This window comes from Aegilops tauschii, chromosome 3 (assembly GCF_002575655.3).
Source record: "Aegilops tauschii subsp. strangulata cultivar AL8/78 chromosome 3, Aet v6.0, whole genome shotgun sequence".
NCBI classification, from domain to species: domain Eukaryota; kingdom Viridiplantae; phylum Streptophyta; class Magnoliopsida; order Poales; family Poaceae; genus Aegilops; species Aegilops tauschii.
This window is the reverse complement of record NC_053037.3, coordinates 334,913,022-334,929,025: the sequence shown is the minus strand read 5'-3', so window position 1 is coordinate 334,929,025 and position 16,004 is coordinate 334,913,022.

Sequence of the window (16,004 nt, the reverse complement as noted above, 5' to 3'; positions counted from 1 at the left end):
ATCATATACATGAAAGGTTAGACAAAGAGATGGTGGGGAAAACGGTGGGAACCTTATGTTCTTTTTAAGTAGTAGAGACTAAAAGATTGATAAGTAAATTAAAGTGCAATTGGTTGAGAAGGTAAATAAATTAATGTGATTAATTATCATATGCATGGAAGGTTGGACGAAGAGGTGGTACGAAGAAAGGTGAAATGAGAACATTACGTTTTTTATAAGTAGTAGAGATAGAGAGTAGAGATAGTAGAGATTTGAGAACGGAGGACGGAGGCGGTGGTTTTGGTTCGAGGATGTCTTTGAGTTTTTCTTGAGCCCTCCGAAATCACTAATAGGGCATGCTTAAACCGTCTACAACCATCCGGATATTTTGTCATTCAAAATGATCCATATCTATCCGAGAAGCAAAATAGAGACTTTGCGGAAGTCTGCATATCAACCACGTAGAACTCTGACACCCTCCGTCTATCCAAAACCCCTCCCATATCCCGCATCTCCATCCTTCTCTCTTTCTCTGCATTCGTTTTCTTTCTGGCCACCGCCGCCGCAACACCTCCCAGGCCGCCTGTCAAACCATTTCAGGAGCTCCGTGACCTCCGCAACCTCCATCACTACACCATGGCTCCTAGGTCGCCCACCCAAAACCCCTCCCAAACCCCGCATTTCCATCCTTTCCCTCTTTCTCTACATTTGTTTTATCTCTCGCTGACGCTGCCTCAACACCTCCCAGGTCGCCTGTCAAACCCTTCTTGGAGCTCCGCTACCTCCACCGCTACACACCGGCTCCCACGTCGCTTTTCCTCCGCCGCCGATCCACACCTCTTGTCCTTTGTCCGCCGTGCAGGTATCTTCGCCCCTACGGTACTCGGCACGTCCGGTAAGTGTTTGGTGAAATACATGTGCTAATTTTTTGGCACTTCTTCTTTGAAGCAATGGATTTAGATCGGAGTATACATGTGAGCACTAAATTGAGTCGTCTCACGTGGAGGACTATGCAGATGATATGACGATGATGTAAGTGTTCCTTGCATATGTGGAGCGTGCGGAAGAGCATATTCTCAATTTCCAAGGGATCGATCGAGGGTCATCGAGTGCTCAATCGAAAGAGGGCACGCGACCATTTGACGTTGATGGACTACTACTTTGATTGTGTGGTAGTGCAACAAGGTGAAGGCACTCAACGCTGACTGATTCCCTTGTGCGGAGACAGCTGAAAAGATGGCTCTCTTCCCCTCTCTCCCCTTCCCCGTCCTCGTCCCATGTGGCAACGCGCCCCTCCTCCCTAGCCTCGTCGCCGGTTCCCCCCTCCGGCTGGCGCCCCTGCCTCTGGCCCCCGCGGGCCCCGACTCCCCGGCGGTCCCTCCTTCCTCCCCTCTCGGTCTACTCCCCGCGCCTCGCGGTCGTTCAACAGGGTTTGGGCGTTGGGCGCTGATGATGTGGATTCTGCCTCCGACGCGGAGCCCTCGTCCCCGGCTCCTCTCCGGACGACGGCTCCGGTGGCCGCTGGGGTGGCGCCAGCGCGCGTGCGGAAATTTGTGCCGGGGGGCCACGGCCGACGGGCCTTCTTCGCGTCAACAGATCCTGACTGGGTCCACGTCTCTCGGCGGCGTCGGGTTTCTGGTAAGGTTCCTATTATCTCGCTGGATCGTGGTGTCTTGGGGCCGGTGCCAAGCCACTGCACTTCTCTGGAGGTGATGAACTGTTCCTCCTTCCCTTCTCTGGCTCCTGCGGTGGGATCGCCGACGGGGCCGTGCTCGCCAACGTCAGCGGCTTCGGGGCTGACGCTAACCCTAGATCTGGCAGCCGACCAGGGGGCTAGTGGGCCCCTGGTGCGGGCTGGCCCGGTCCCCATTGGGTCTGATGGGACTCCCCCACTCTCATCCTTTGTCCTATTCTCTCCCCTCCCTGGCCTGGGCCTTGGGCCGCGGGTGGCCCATCCTCAACCTGTCTTGACCGCCCAGGCCTGGTCCGACGGCCTCGGCCTGGCTAGTTCTGGGTATTTATGGGTCCGCAAGGGTGTCGCCCCCCATTTCTAGGGTTCCCTGCTTCCAAATCCGACGTGCGTCGGCTGCGCTTCCCCATTCGCACCTTTCTCAGATCCACTCCTCCTCCTCCCCTCCCCCTCTCATTCACGACGGTGCTCTCCATGGATCGGTCGTGGGGTTCCTCCAATGAGGCCGTCTCCGGCCAAAAGCGCCGGCGCGAGGGTTCGGTGGAGGCGGGAGCGGATCTGGAGTACGAGGCGGCACTCCGGTCCAAGCTCGAGGCGGAGCAGGCGACGCACGAGCAGGTGGCTCAGTGTTGGGGAACGTAGTAATAATTCAAAAATTTCCTACGTGTCACCAAGATCAATCTAGGAGATACTAGCAACGAGAGAGAGGGAGTGCATCTTCATGCCCTTGAAGATCGCTAAGCGGAAGCGTTACAAGAACGCGGTTGATGGAGTTGTACTCACGGTGATTCAAATCGCGGAAGATCCGATCCAAGCGCCGAACGGACGGCACCTCCACGTTCAACACACACGTACAGCCCGGGGACGTCTCCTCCTTCTTGATCCAGCAAGGGGAGAGGAGAAGTTGAGGGAGAACTCCGGCAGCACGACGCCGTGGTGGTGGTGGAGCTCGTGGTTCTCCGGCAGGGCTTCGCCAAGCACTACGAAGGAGGAGGAGGTGTTGGAGGAGGGAGGGGCTGCGCCAGGGGAAGGGGTGCGGGTGCCCTCTCTCCCCCTCACTATATATAGGGGGAAGGGGGGAGGAGGAGGCGCCATAGGGTTTTCCTAGGGGAGGGGCGGCGGCCATAGGGGAAACCCTAGATGGGTTTGGGCGCCCCCACCCCTAGGAAACTTGCTCCCCAAGCCGGGAGGGGCGGCTTCCCTAGGGGAGGCCCCCCCACCTCTCCAGGTTACATGAGATGGGGTGGGAGGGGCGCACAACCCCTTAGTGGGCTGGTGTTCCCCCTCCCCTTTGTAGCGACCCGACCTCAAACGGTCAAGTCTCTGTGCTTAAATGTCATCCCTGGATCGGTATGCTGACACACACAGTACTCGAGGATTTATAACAGAGGTAAATCACATGTATAATGTAACGTAAATACTATTACCTCAATCCATATAGCGGAAGTAACAACAAGGTTGTGGATTCCCATCAACACCAACGGCAAAGTTGAGTGTAGAAATCGTAACCCTAACGTATCACTTACTCGTCGTAAGAATCCTGCAACATGAGACGTTGCAGCCATGTAGGTCAATACATTGAATGTACTGGCAATTTCACACTGTAGAGCAATGCTGAATAATGACTATCACTACATGCATATTTGGCTGGTGGAGGCTCTATGTTTAGTTTTGCATAAAGCTAATTTTTCCCTACAACAAAGGAATATGTTTTATTTAACTACAAAGATTATTGAAAATGTTGAGAAGGTAATCCCCATCTCAATCCAAAATTAACATCAATAATCCAACAAATTATTTAAGTAACGTGATCAGATCAAATCAATAATTCAAGTACCAGATACTCAAGATGTCCATAACCGGGGACACGTCTAATCATGATTAGTTTGTACACTCTACAGAGGTTTGCGCACTTTTCCCACAAGACTCAATCTCCTCCGTTGGAGTTCTCGCACTACATGGTGTTTGAGAAACGGATGACCGAGACACAGTCTTTCCGAAGCATTAACTCTTTTGACGGGTAAACTATACCACCTACATCCCCTACATCTGCTAGTTTACCACTGAAAGAGGTCACACAACATACTCAACTATGCCAGAGCCCATAATGGCTTGTGGCTGCACACGGAAGTTTCTAGCATGAATAATCTTATGATCCCTTTGAGCCTGGGTGGCAAACCATAGGATGATCACGCGGGTACCGCGGGATCTCCTTGGACAACACTGGGTTCCCTAGGTGCCCACAAACCAATTCACCCAGATGTGTATTAAAGTAGCCACCTTAAGTTAAACCTTAGTTAACAATAACTCTCACATCTTTCATGAATTCTCTCAAAACCAAACCACGTCTACGAGCATAGCATAGTAGTAAGCATAACGTAGTAACTCCCAAGGTTTGAGTATAAGGCAATAGGTTCCTACCTCATCAACTACTTCCCAATACCCACATGTCATCAAGTCCTACTCATGCAATGTTTGAAGAATTGAAACTAATGCATAAAACTGGGTATTAAAAGGGTATGATCAAAGTGTGAACTTGCCTTGTATTGTTGATGAAGATGATTCACACTCATAACTCCTGATAGTTCTACTCGTCACACTCCGGTCAATCTATCGTGATCAAGCAATAGTAACCACACATAAGCAATCATGCAAAAGAATCGAAGAAAAGATCTCGAAAAACTCAAAAACAGGCAAATAACTCTTGCAACCGAAAAAATTTCTAACAGTACCGAAATTGGGTGAGTTTGGTCTTATCAGAAAGTTTAGGTCAAGAGCTTCAATTAGCAAAAAGAATCAACTAAATCGGAGTTATAAAACTCAAGTTATGAACAAAAGAAGTTTTGAATTCAAACCTGTTTGAAATCAAATTTTAAATTTTCAAAAATATGTTCAAGTTGATTATTTGGATAGAGGGGATCAAGACGAAGAAGTGGGCGTTGGTTTCGTCGAATTTGGACAAACTATGTAAAAGTTGTAATCGTTTGAAAACTAGGGGCTAAACTATAAAGAAAATAACCACAGATAGGTCCCTGACCGAAATTAAAAGGAAAAGGAAAACCTACCGAACAAACGTTCGCTACAGAAACCTAACGAACGAAAACTGTTCGCTAACGAAGACTAACGGACGAACGTCCGCTAAATAACTAACCGGTCGGTTTTAAAAGAAAAACCTAAACTAATAAAAAAATGGAAAAAACGGGCGGTTTGGCAGTTCGTACCGTTTTGGCGGTTTTCGAAAATAAACCAGCGGCGGATCGGGCATCGGATCCGGCGGGTTTCGGGCGGCGGCAGTGATGGCGCGTGCGGGCGGCGGCGGAGGGTGGTGGCTCGGGTGCGGGGTTCGGCGGGCGGGCGCGGGGCGGCGCGCGCCAACGGCGGCAGGGCGGAGCGAAGGCGGCGGCTACGGCACGAGGAGGCGAGGAAGCGGCGGCGACGGATCTCGTCGGGGCGGTGGCGGTTGTGTGCAGCGGCGAAGGCGGCGCTGGCGGCGGGCTGCGGCGGCGGACTGGGGTCCAGGGGCCCCGGGGGTGGAGTATATATAGTGGGGGGGAAGCGGCGGACCTCGGGAGGCGTGCCCGGGTCGGAGTCCGACGGCGGCGGCGACGTACAGGAGCCGGTCTCCTGCGGGAGGTCGGTGACGGCGGCCTGGGCCTGCTGGGCTTCGGCCCAGTCGGTCCGAAGAGTTGTTTTTTTTAACAAAACAATTTTACAGAAAAAAAAATAAAAATAAAACCAAATAAACTAAAAACATACTATAGGCATATAATACATCAAAATTTTCAAAAAAAAGATTTTCTACAACATGAACATTTTTCTAACGTCAAATAAAATGCACAAAAATTTAAATAAAGCAAAGAGTGCTACTGGTGTAATAAAACCTCATAAAAATCATTTTAAAAATATCAAAATAGTTTCAAATTTATTTCTCTCCAATTTTCTAACGTAGGGAATCATTTTACCCTAATTTCCATATATTTTATTTTTTTGGAGAATTTTTTTTAAATAAAAACCAAATAACTTCAAAGGGACTTTAAATTTGATTCTTTGAAACTTCCAACTCATATTTCATATGATTTGAAGAAGTCATTTTATCTTCTCTCATGAAAATCATTGAGTTGCATAAAGTTGCTGAATTGGAAATAGTTCCAAATGAAATTCAAATATTTTCAAAAACCCGTTTCATTTATTTAAATGGAAGAAGGCATTTCATCTTCACTCTAGGGTTTTGTATTTGAAAAGAATTTGAATTCATGGAGATCAGAAAGCAAAGTGAAAGTTTGGGAAAGTCCTTTTATTCCCTCTCATTTAACTTTCAAAAGTTTCAAATTTCACTCAATTTCACACAAGCAACCACACCACAATCAAACACACAATCAAAACTATCTATTTAATATAAAATTCCAAAATTTAGAATTTTGGGATGTTACACCCTTGGCCCATAAGGCCACCTAATGCTTGTCGGGGCCTCCGAAACTCCTTTGGGTCACGCTGGTCATCACCCGGTACTCCCAGAACAATTCTGGACTCCAATACCCTTCGTCCAATATATCGATCTTCACCTCCGGACCATTCTGGAGTTCCTCATCACGTCCGGGATCTCATCCGGGACTCCGAACAACCTTCGGTAACCACATACTATTCCCATTACAACTCTAGCGTCACCGAACCTTAAGTGTGTAGACCCTACGGGTTCGGGAACCATGCAGACATGACCGAGACACCTCTCCGGCCAATAACCAATAGCGGGATCTGGATACCCATATTGGCTCCCACATGTTCCATGATGATCTCATCGGATGAACCAGATGTTGGGGATTCAATCAATCCCGTATGCAATTCCCTTTGTCCATCGGTATGTTACTTGCCCGAGATTTGACCGTCGATATCCCCATACCTCGTTCAATCTCGTTACCGGCAAGTCTCTTTACTCGTTTCGTAGTGCATGATCCCGTGGCTAACTCCTTAGTCACATTGAGCTCATTATGATGATGCATTACCGAGTGGGCCCAGAGATACCTCTCCGTCATACGGAGTGACAAATCCCAGTCTCGATTCGTGCCAACCCAACAGACACTTTCGGAGATACCTGTAGTGCACCTTTATAGCCACCTAGTTACATTGTGACGTTTGATACGCCCAAAGCACTCCTACGGTATCCGGGAGTTGCACAATCTCATGGTCTAAGGAAATGATACTTGACATTAGAAAAGCTCTAGCAAACGAACTACACGATCTTGTGCTATGCTTAGGATTGAGTCTTGTCCATCACATCATTCTCCTAATGATGTGATCCCGTTATCAACGACATCCAATGTCCATGGTCAGGAAACCATAACCATCTATTGATCAACGAGCTAGTCAACTAGAGGCTTGCTAGGGACATGTTGTGGTCTATGTATTCACACATGTATTGCGGTTTCCGGTTAATACAATTATAGCATGAGCAATAGACAATTATCATGAACATGGAAATATAATAATAACCATTTTATTATTGCCTCTAGGGCATATTTCCAACAGTCTCCCACTTGCACTAGAGTCAATAATCTAGTTCACATCGCCATGTGATTAGCACTCATAGTTCACATCTCCATGTGACTAACACCCAAAGAGTTTACTAGAGTCAATAATCTAGTTCACATCGCCATGTGATTAACACCCAAGAGTTTAATAGAGTCAATAATCTAGTTCACATCACCATGTGATTAACACTCAATGAGTTCTAGGGTCTGATCATGTTATGCTTACGAGAGAGGTTTTAGTCAATGGGACTGCAACATTCAGATCCGTGTGTTCTTCGCAAAGCTTTATTTCATATTGTAGATGTTGCTACTATGCTCCACTTGGAGCTATTCCAAATGGTTGCTCCACTATACGTATCCGATTTGCTACTCAGAGTCATCCGGATAGGTGTTAAAGCTTGCATCGACGTAACCCTTTACGCCGAACTCTTCATCACCTCCATAATTGAGAAATATTTCCTTATTCCTAACGACAATTTTGACCGTTGTCCAATGATCCACTCTTGGATCACTCTTATACCCCCTTGCCAGACACGTGGCAAGGCACATCGCGGTACACAACATGGCATATCGCATAGAGCCTGTGGCTAAGGCATAGGGGACGACTTTCGTCCTTTCTCTTTCTTCTGCCGTAGTCGAGCTTCAAGTCTTAACTTCACACCTTACAACTCAGGCAAGAACTCCTTCTTTGACTGATCCATCTTGAACTCCTTCAAGATCATGTCAAGGTATGTCTTCTGTGAAAGTCTTATTAGACGTCTTGATCTATCTCTATAGATCTTGATACCCAACATTTAAGCAGTTTTACACAGGTCTTCCTTTGAAAAACTCCATTCAAACAACCCTTTATGCTTTCCAGAAATTCTACATCATTTTCGATGAACAATATGTCATCCACATATACTTATCAAAATGCTGTAGTGCTCCCACTCACTTTCTTGCAAATACAAGTTTCTTGCAAACTTTGTATAAACCCAAATGCTTTGATCACCTCATCAAAGCGTATGTTCCAACTCCGAGATGCTTGCTCTAGTCCATAGAAGGATCGCTGGAGTTTGCATACCTTTTAGCATCCTTAGGATCGACAAAACCTTCTGGTTGTATCACATACAACCTTTCCTCACGGAAACCGTCAAGGAAACTTTGTTTTGACATCCATCTGCCAGATTTCGTAAATGAAAATGCAGCAACTGCTAACATAATTCTAACAGACTTTAGCATCGCTATGATTGAGAAAGTCTCATCACAGTCAACTCCTTGAACTTGTCGGAAACTTCTTTGAGACAAGTCGAGCTTCATAAATGGTGACATTACCATCATCGTCTGTCTTCTTCTTAAAGATCCATTTATTCTCAATGGCTTGCCGATCATCGGGCAAGTCCACCAAAGTCCTTAATTTGTTCTCATACATGGATCCTATCTCGAATTTCATGGCTTCCAACCATTTGTTGGAATTCGGGCCCATCATCGCTTCTCCATAGCTCATAGGTTCATCATTGTCCAACAACATGACCTTTAAGACATGGTTACCACTCAGAAGTTGCACACACCCTTGTCGACCTACAAGGTTTGATAGTAACTTGATCTGAAGCTCCATGATCATCATCATTAGCTTTCTCTTCAACTGAGGTAGGTGCCACAAAAACATCTTTCTGTGCTGCGCTACTCTCTGGTTGAAGTAAAGGTTCAACAACCTCATCAAGTTATATCTTCCTCCCACTCAATTCTTTCAAGAGAAACTCTTTCTCGAGAAAGGACCTGTTCCTAGCGACAAACACTTTGCCCTCAGATCTTAGATAGAAGGTATACCCAATCGTCTTGCTTGGGTATTCTATGAAGACACAATTTTCCGCTTTGGGTTCGAGCTTTTCTGGCTGAAGCCTGTCGACATAAGCATCGTAGCCCCAAACCTTAAGAAACAACAACTTAGGTTTCTTGCCAAACCATAGTTCATACGGTGTCGTCTCCACGGACTTAGATGGTGCTCTATTTAAAGTGAATGTAATTGTTTCTAATGCATAACCCCAAAATGATGGCGGTAGATCGGTAAGAGACATCATAGATCGCACCATATCCAATAGGGTGCGATTACGACGTTCGGACACACCATTACGCTATGGTGTTCCAGGTGGCGTCAACTGTGAAACGATTCCACCTTGTCTTTAGTGATTGCCAGACTCATAACTCAGATACTCTCCCCTTGATCAGATCGTAGGAACTTGATCTTCTTGTTATAATGATTCTCAACTTCACTCTGAAATTGCTTGAACTTTTCAAACGCTTCATACTTATGCTTCATTAAGTAAATATACCCATATCTACTCAATTCATCGGTGAAGGTGAGAAAATAACAATATCCACCGCGTGCGTCAACACTCATCGGACTGCACACATCAACATGTGTGATCTCCAACAAGTCACTTGCCCGTTCCATTGTTCCAGAAAACGGGGTTTTAGTCATCTTGCCCATGAGGCATGGTTCGCATGTGTCAGGTGATTCAAAATCATGTGACTCCAAAAGTCCATTAGCCTGGAGGTTCTTCATGCGCTTTACACCAATATGACCTAAGCAGTAGTGCCACAAGAAAGTGGTGCTATCATTATGAACTCTACATCTTTTGGCATCAATGTTATGAACATGTGTATCACTACGACCGAGATTCAATAAACCATTCACATTGGGTGCATGACCATAGAAGGTATTATTCATGTAAACAGAATAACCATTATTCTCTGACTTAAATGAATAACCGTATTGCAATAAACATCATCTAATCATGTTCATGCTCAACGTAGACACCAATGCAAACAACATTTATCTGGGTTCAACACTAATCCCGAAGGCAAAGGGAGCGTGCGATGGTGATCATGTCATCCTTGGAAACACTTCCAACACACATCGTCACCTCGCCCTTAGCTAGTCTCCCTTTATTCCGTAGCTTTTGTTTTGAGTTACCAATATTAGCAACTGAACCGGTATCTAATACCCATGTGCTACTAGGAGTACTAGTAAGGTACACATCAATAACACATATATCAAATATACTTTTGTTGAAGTTGCCAGCCTTCTTATCTACCAAGTATTTGAGGCAGTTCTGCTACCAGTGACCGTTCCCTAATAGAAGCACTTTGTCCCGGGTTTGGGTTCTTGGGCTTCTTCACTGGAGCGGTAGCTGGCTTGCCATTCATGAAGTTTCCCTTCTTGCCCTTGCCCTTCTTTGAAACCAATGGTCTTGTTAACCATCGACACTTGATGCTCCTTCTTGATTTCTACCTTTACGGCTTAAGCACGACGAACAGCTCCGGGATCATCTTCCCTTGCATGTTATAGTTCATCACGAAACTCTAGCAGCTTGGTGATAGTGACTGGAGAACTTTTGTCAATCACTCTCTTATCTGGAAGATTAACTCCCACTTGATTCAAGTGATTGAAGTACCCAGACATTCTGAGCACACGCTCACTGGCTGAGCTATTCTCCTCCATCTTGTAGGCAAAGATCTTGTCAGAGGTCTCAAACCTCTCAACACGGGCATGAGCCTGAAATACCAATTTCAGCTCTTGGAACATCTCATATGTTCCATAGCGTTCAAAACGCTTTTGGAGCCCCGACTCTAGGTCGTAAAGCATGGCGCACTAAACTATCAAGTAGTCATCAGAACGTGTCTGCCAGATGTTCACAACATCCACAGACGACGCCAGAGGGGTTGGCACACCGAGCGGTGCATCAAGGACAGAAGCCTTCTGTGTAACAGTGAGGACAATCCTCAGACTACGGCCCTAGTCCGCACAATTGCTTACAATATCTTTGAACTTAGTCTTTCTCTAGGAACGTGTTAAAACAAGGAGCTAAAGCGCGAGCTATTAATCCACAACATAATTTGCAAAGACAATTTACACTATGTTCATGATAATTAAGTTCATCTAATCAAATTATTTAATGAACTCCCACTCAGATAGACATCCCTCTAGTCATCTAAGTGATACATGATCCGAATCGACTAGGCCGTGTCCGATCATCACGTGAGACGGACTAGTCATCAACGGTGAACATCTCCATGTTGATCGCATCTACTATACGACTCATGTTTGACCTTTCGGTCTCTCGTGTTCTGAGGCCATGTCTGTACATGCTAGGCTCGTCAAGTCAACCTAAGTGTTTCGCATGTGTAAATCTAGCTTACACCCGTTGTATGCGAACGTTAGAATCTATCACACCCGATCATCATGTGGTGCTTCAAAACAACGAACCTTCGCAACAGTGCACAGTTAGGGGGAACACTTTTCTTGAAATTTTAGTGAGGGATCATCTTATTTATGCTACCGTCAATCTAAGCAAATAAGATGTAAACATGACAAACATCACATGCAAATCATAAAGTGACATGATATGGCCAATATCATCTTGAGACTTTGATCTCCATCTTTGCGGCGCGGCATGATCACCATCGTCACCGACATGACACCATGATCTCCATCATCGTGTCTTCATGAAGTCGTCTCGCCAACTATTACTTCCACTACTATGGCTAACGGTTAGCAATAAAGTAAAGTAATTACATGGCGTTTTCATTGACACGCATGTCATACAATAAATTAAGACAACTCCTATGGCTCCTGCCGGTTCCTACCTCTTGAGCACTGCGTTGGTTTTCCCTTGAAGAGGAAAGGGTGATGCAGTAAAGTAGCGTAAGTATTTCCATCAGTTTTTGAGAACCAAGGTATGAATCCGGTAGGAGACCACTCTCAAGTCCCTCGCACCTACACAAACAAATAAAAACCTCGCAACCAACGCAATAAAGGGGTTGTCAATCCCTTCACGGTCACTTACGAAAGTGAGATCTGATAAGATAATATTTTTGGTATTTTATAATAAAGATGCAAAGTAAAATAAAAGCCAACAAAAATAGCTAAGTGTTGGAAGATTAATATGATGGAAAATAGACCCGGGGGCCATAGGTTTCACTAGTGGCTTCTCTCAAGATAGCATAAGTATTACGGTGGGTGAACAAATTACTGTTGAGCAATTGATAGAATTGAGCATAGTTATGAGAATATCTAGGTATGATCATGTATATAGGCATCACGTCCGCGACAAGTAGACCGAAACGATTCTGCATCTACTACTATTACTCCACACATCGACCGCTATCCAGCATGCATCTGGAGTATTAAGTTTAAAAGAACAGAGTAATGCTTTAAGTAAGATGGCATGATGTAGAGGGATAAACTCATGCAATATGATATAAACCCCATCTTTTTATCCTCGATGGCAACAATACAATACGTGCCTTGCTGCCCCTGCTGTCACTGGGAAAGGACACCGCAAGATTGAACCCAAAGCTAAGCACTTCTCCCATTGCAAGAAAGATCAATCTAGTAGGCCAAACCAAATTGATAATTCGAAGAGACTTGCAAAGATAACCAATCATACATAAAAGAATTCAGAGGAGATTCAAATATTGTTCATAGATAAACTTGATCATAAACCCACAATTCATCGGTCTCAACAAACACACTGCAAAAGAAGATTACATCGAATAGATCTCCACGAGAATCTTGGAGAACTTTGTATTGAAATCCAAAGAGAGAGAAGAAGCCATCTAGCTAATAACTATGGACCCGAAGGTCTGAGGTAAACTACTCACACATCATCGGAGAGGCTATGGTGTTGATGTAGAAGCCCTCCGTGATCAATGCCCCCTCCGGCAGGACGCCGGAAAAGGCCCCAAGATGGGATCTCACGGGTACAGAAGGTTGCGGCGGTGGAATTAGGTTTTCGTGGATGCTTCTGATGGTTTGGGGGTACGTAGGTATATATAGGAGGAAGAAGTACGTCGGTCGAGCAACGTGGGCCCCACGAGAGTGGAGGGCGCGCCCAGGGGGTAGGCATGCCCCCTGCCTCGTGCTCTCCCCATTGATTGCTTGACGTGGACTCCAAGTCCTCTGGATCACGTTTGTTCCGAAAATCACGTTCCCGAAGGTTTCATTCCATTTGGACTCCGTTTGATATTCTTTTTCTGTGAAACTCTGCAATAGGCAAAAAAACAGCAATTTGGGCTGGGCCTCCGGTTAATAGGTTAGTCCCAAAAATAATATAAAAGTGTATAACAAATCCCATTAATCATCCAAAACAGAATATAATATAGCATGGAGCAATAAAAAATTATAGATACGTTGTAGACGTATCAAGCATCCCAAGCTTAATTCCTACTCGTCCTCGAGTAGGTAAATGTTAAAGACAGAATTTTTGATGCGGAATGTTACTTGGCATAAATTTTTAATGTAACCCTCTTAATTGTGGTATGAATATTCAGATCCGAAAGATTCAAGATAAAAGTTTAATATTGACATAAAAGTAATAATACTTCAAGCATACTAACTAAGCAATTATGTCTTCTCAAAATAACATGGCCAAAGAAAGTTCATCCCTACAAAATCGTATAGTTTGGTCATGCTCCATTTTCGTCACACAAGAATGCTCTCATCATGCACAACCCCGATGACAAGCCAAGAAATTGTTTCATACTTTAGTAATCTCAAACTTTTTCAACCTTCACGCAATACATGAGCGTGAGCCATGGATATAGCACTATGGGTGGAATAGAATATAATGATGGGGGTTATGTGGAGAATACAAAAAAGAGAGAAAGTCTCACATCAACGTGGCTAATCAACGGGCTATGGAGATGCCCATCGATTGATGTTAATGCAAGGAGTAGGGATTGCCATGCAACGGATGCACTAGAGCTATAAATGCATGAAAGCTCAACAAAAGAAACTAAGTGGGTGTGCATCCAACTTGCTTGCTCACGAAGACCTAGGGCATTTGAGGGAGCCCATTGTTGGAATATACAAGCCAAGTTCTATAATGAAAAATTCCCACTAGTATATGAAAGTGACAAAACAAGAGACTCTCTATCATGAAGATAATGGTGCTACTTTGAAGCACAAGTGTGGAAAAAGGATAGTAGCATTGCCCCTTTTTATTTTCGTTTTTTGCGCCTTTTTTTATTTGGCCTTTCTTCTCCCTTCTTCTCTTTTTTTGTTGGGACAATGCTCTATGAATGATGATCATCACACTTCTATTTATTTACAACTCAATGATTACAACTCGACACTAGAACAAAGTATGACTCTATATGAATGCCTCCGGCGGTGTACCGGGATGGGCAATGAACCAAGAGTGACATGTATGAAAAATTATGAACGGTGGCTTTGCCACAAATACGATGTCAACTACATGATCATGCAAAGCAATATGACAATGATGAACGTGTCATGATAAACGGAATGGTGGAAAGTTGCATGGCAATATATCTCGGAATGGCTATGGAAATGCCATAATAGGTAGGTATGGTGGCTGTTTTGAGGAAGATATAAGGAGGTTTATGTGTGATAGAGCGTATCATATCACGGGGTTTGGATGCACTGGCGAAGTTTGCACCAACTCTCAAGGTGAGAAAGGGCAATGCACGGTACCGAAGAGGCTAGCAATGATGGAAGGGTAAGAGTGCGTATAATCCATGGACTCAACATTAGTCATACAGAACTCACATACTTATTGCAAAAATCTACAAGTCATCAAAAACCAAGCACTACGTGCATGCTCCTAGGGGGATAGATTGGTAGGAAAAGACCATCGCTCATCCCCGACCGCCACTCATAAGGAGGACAATCAAAGAACACCTCATGTTTCAAATTTGTTACATATAGTTTACCATACGTGCATGCTACGGGACTTGCAACCTTCAACACAAGTATTTCTCAAATTCACAACTACTCAACTAGCACAACTTTAATATCACTACCTCCATATCTCAAAACAATCATGAATCATCAAACTTCTCTTAGTATTCAACACACTCATAAGAAAGTTTTTACTAGTCTTGAATACCTAGCATATTAGGACTAATTTCCCAATTTAAGCAAATTACCATGCTGTTTAAGACTCTCAAAATAATATAAGTGAAGCATAAGAGAATAATAGTTTCTATGAAACAAAACCACCGCCGTGCTCTAAAAGATATAAGTGAAGCACTAGAGCAAAAACTATATAACTCCAAAGATATAAGTGAAGCACATAGAGTATTCTAATAAATTCCGAATCATGTGTATCTCTCTCAAAAGGTGTGTACAGCAAGGATGATTGTGGTAAACTAAAAATCAAAGACTCAAATCATACAAGACGCTCCAAGCAAAACACTTATCATGTGGTGAATAAAAATATAGCTCCAAGTAAAGTTACCGATGGACGAAGACGAAAGAGGGGATGCCTTCCGGGGCATCCCCAAGCTTTGGCTTTTTGGTGTCCTTAGATTATCTTGGGGTGCCATGGTCATCCCCAAGCTTAGGCTCTTGCCACTCCTTGTTACATAATCCATCAAATCTTTTACCCAAAACTTGAAAACTTCACAACACAAAACTCAACAGAAAATCTCGTAAGCTCCGTTAGCGAAAGAAAACAAAACACCACTTCAAGGTACTGTAATGAACTCATTCTTTATTTATATTGGTGTTAAACCTAATGTATTCCAACTTATCTATGGTTTATAAACTATTTTACTAGCCATAGATTCATCAAAATAAGCAAACAACACACGAAAAACAGAATCTGTTAAAAACAGAACAGTCTGTAGTAATCTGTAACTAACGCAAACTTATGGAACTCAAACAAATCTACCAAAATAGGAAGACCTAGACAATTTGTTTAATGATCTGATGCAATTGGAATCAATATTTTATCACGTTCTGGTGATTTTTAACAATTGTTTTCGTGAACAGAAAGTTTCTGGAATTTTCAGCAAGATCA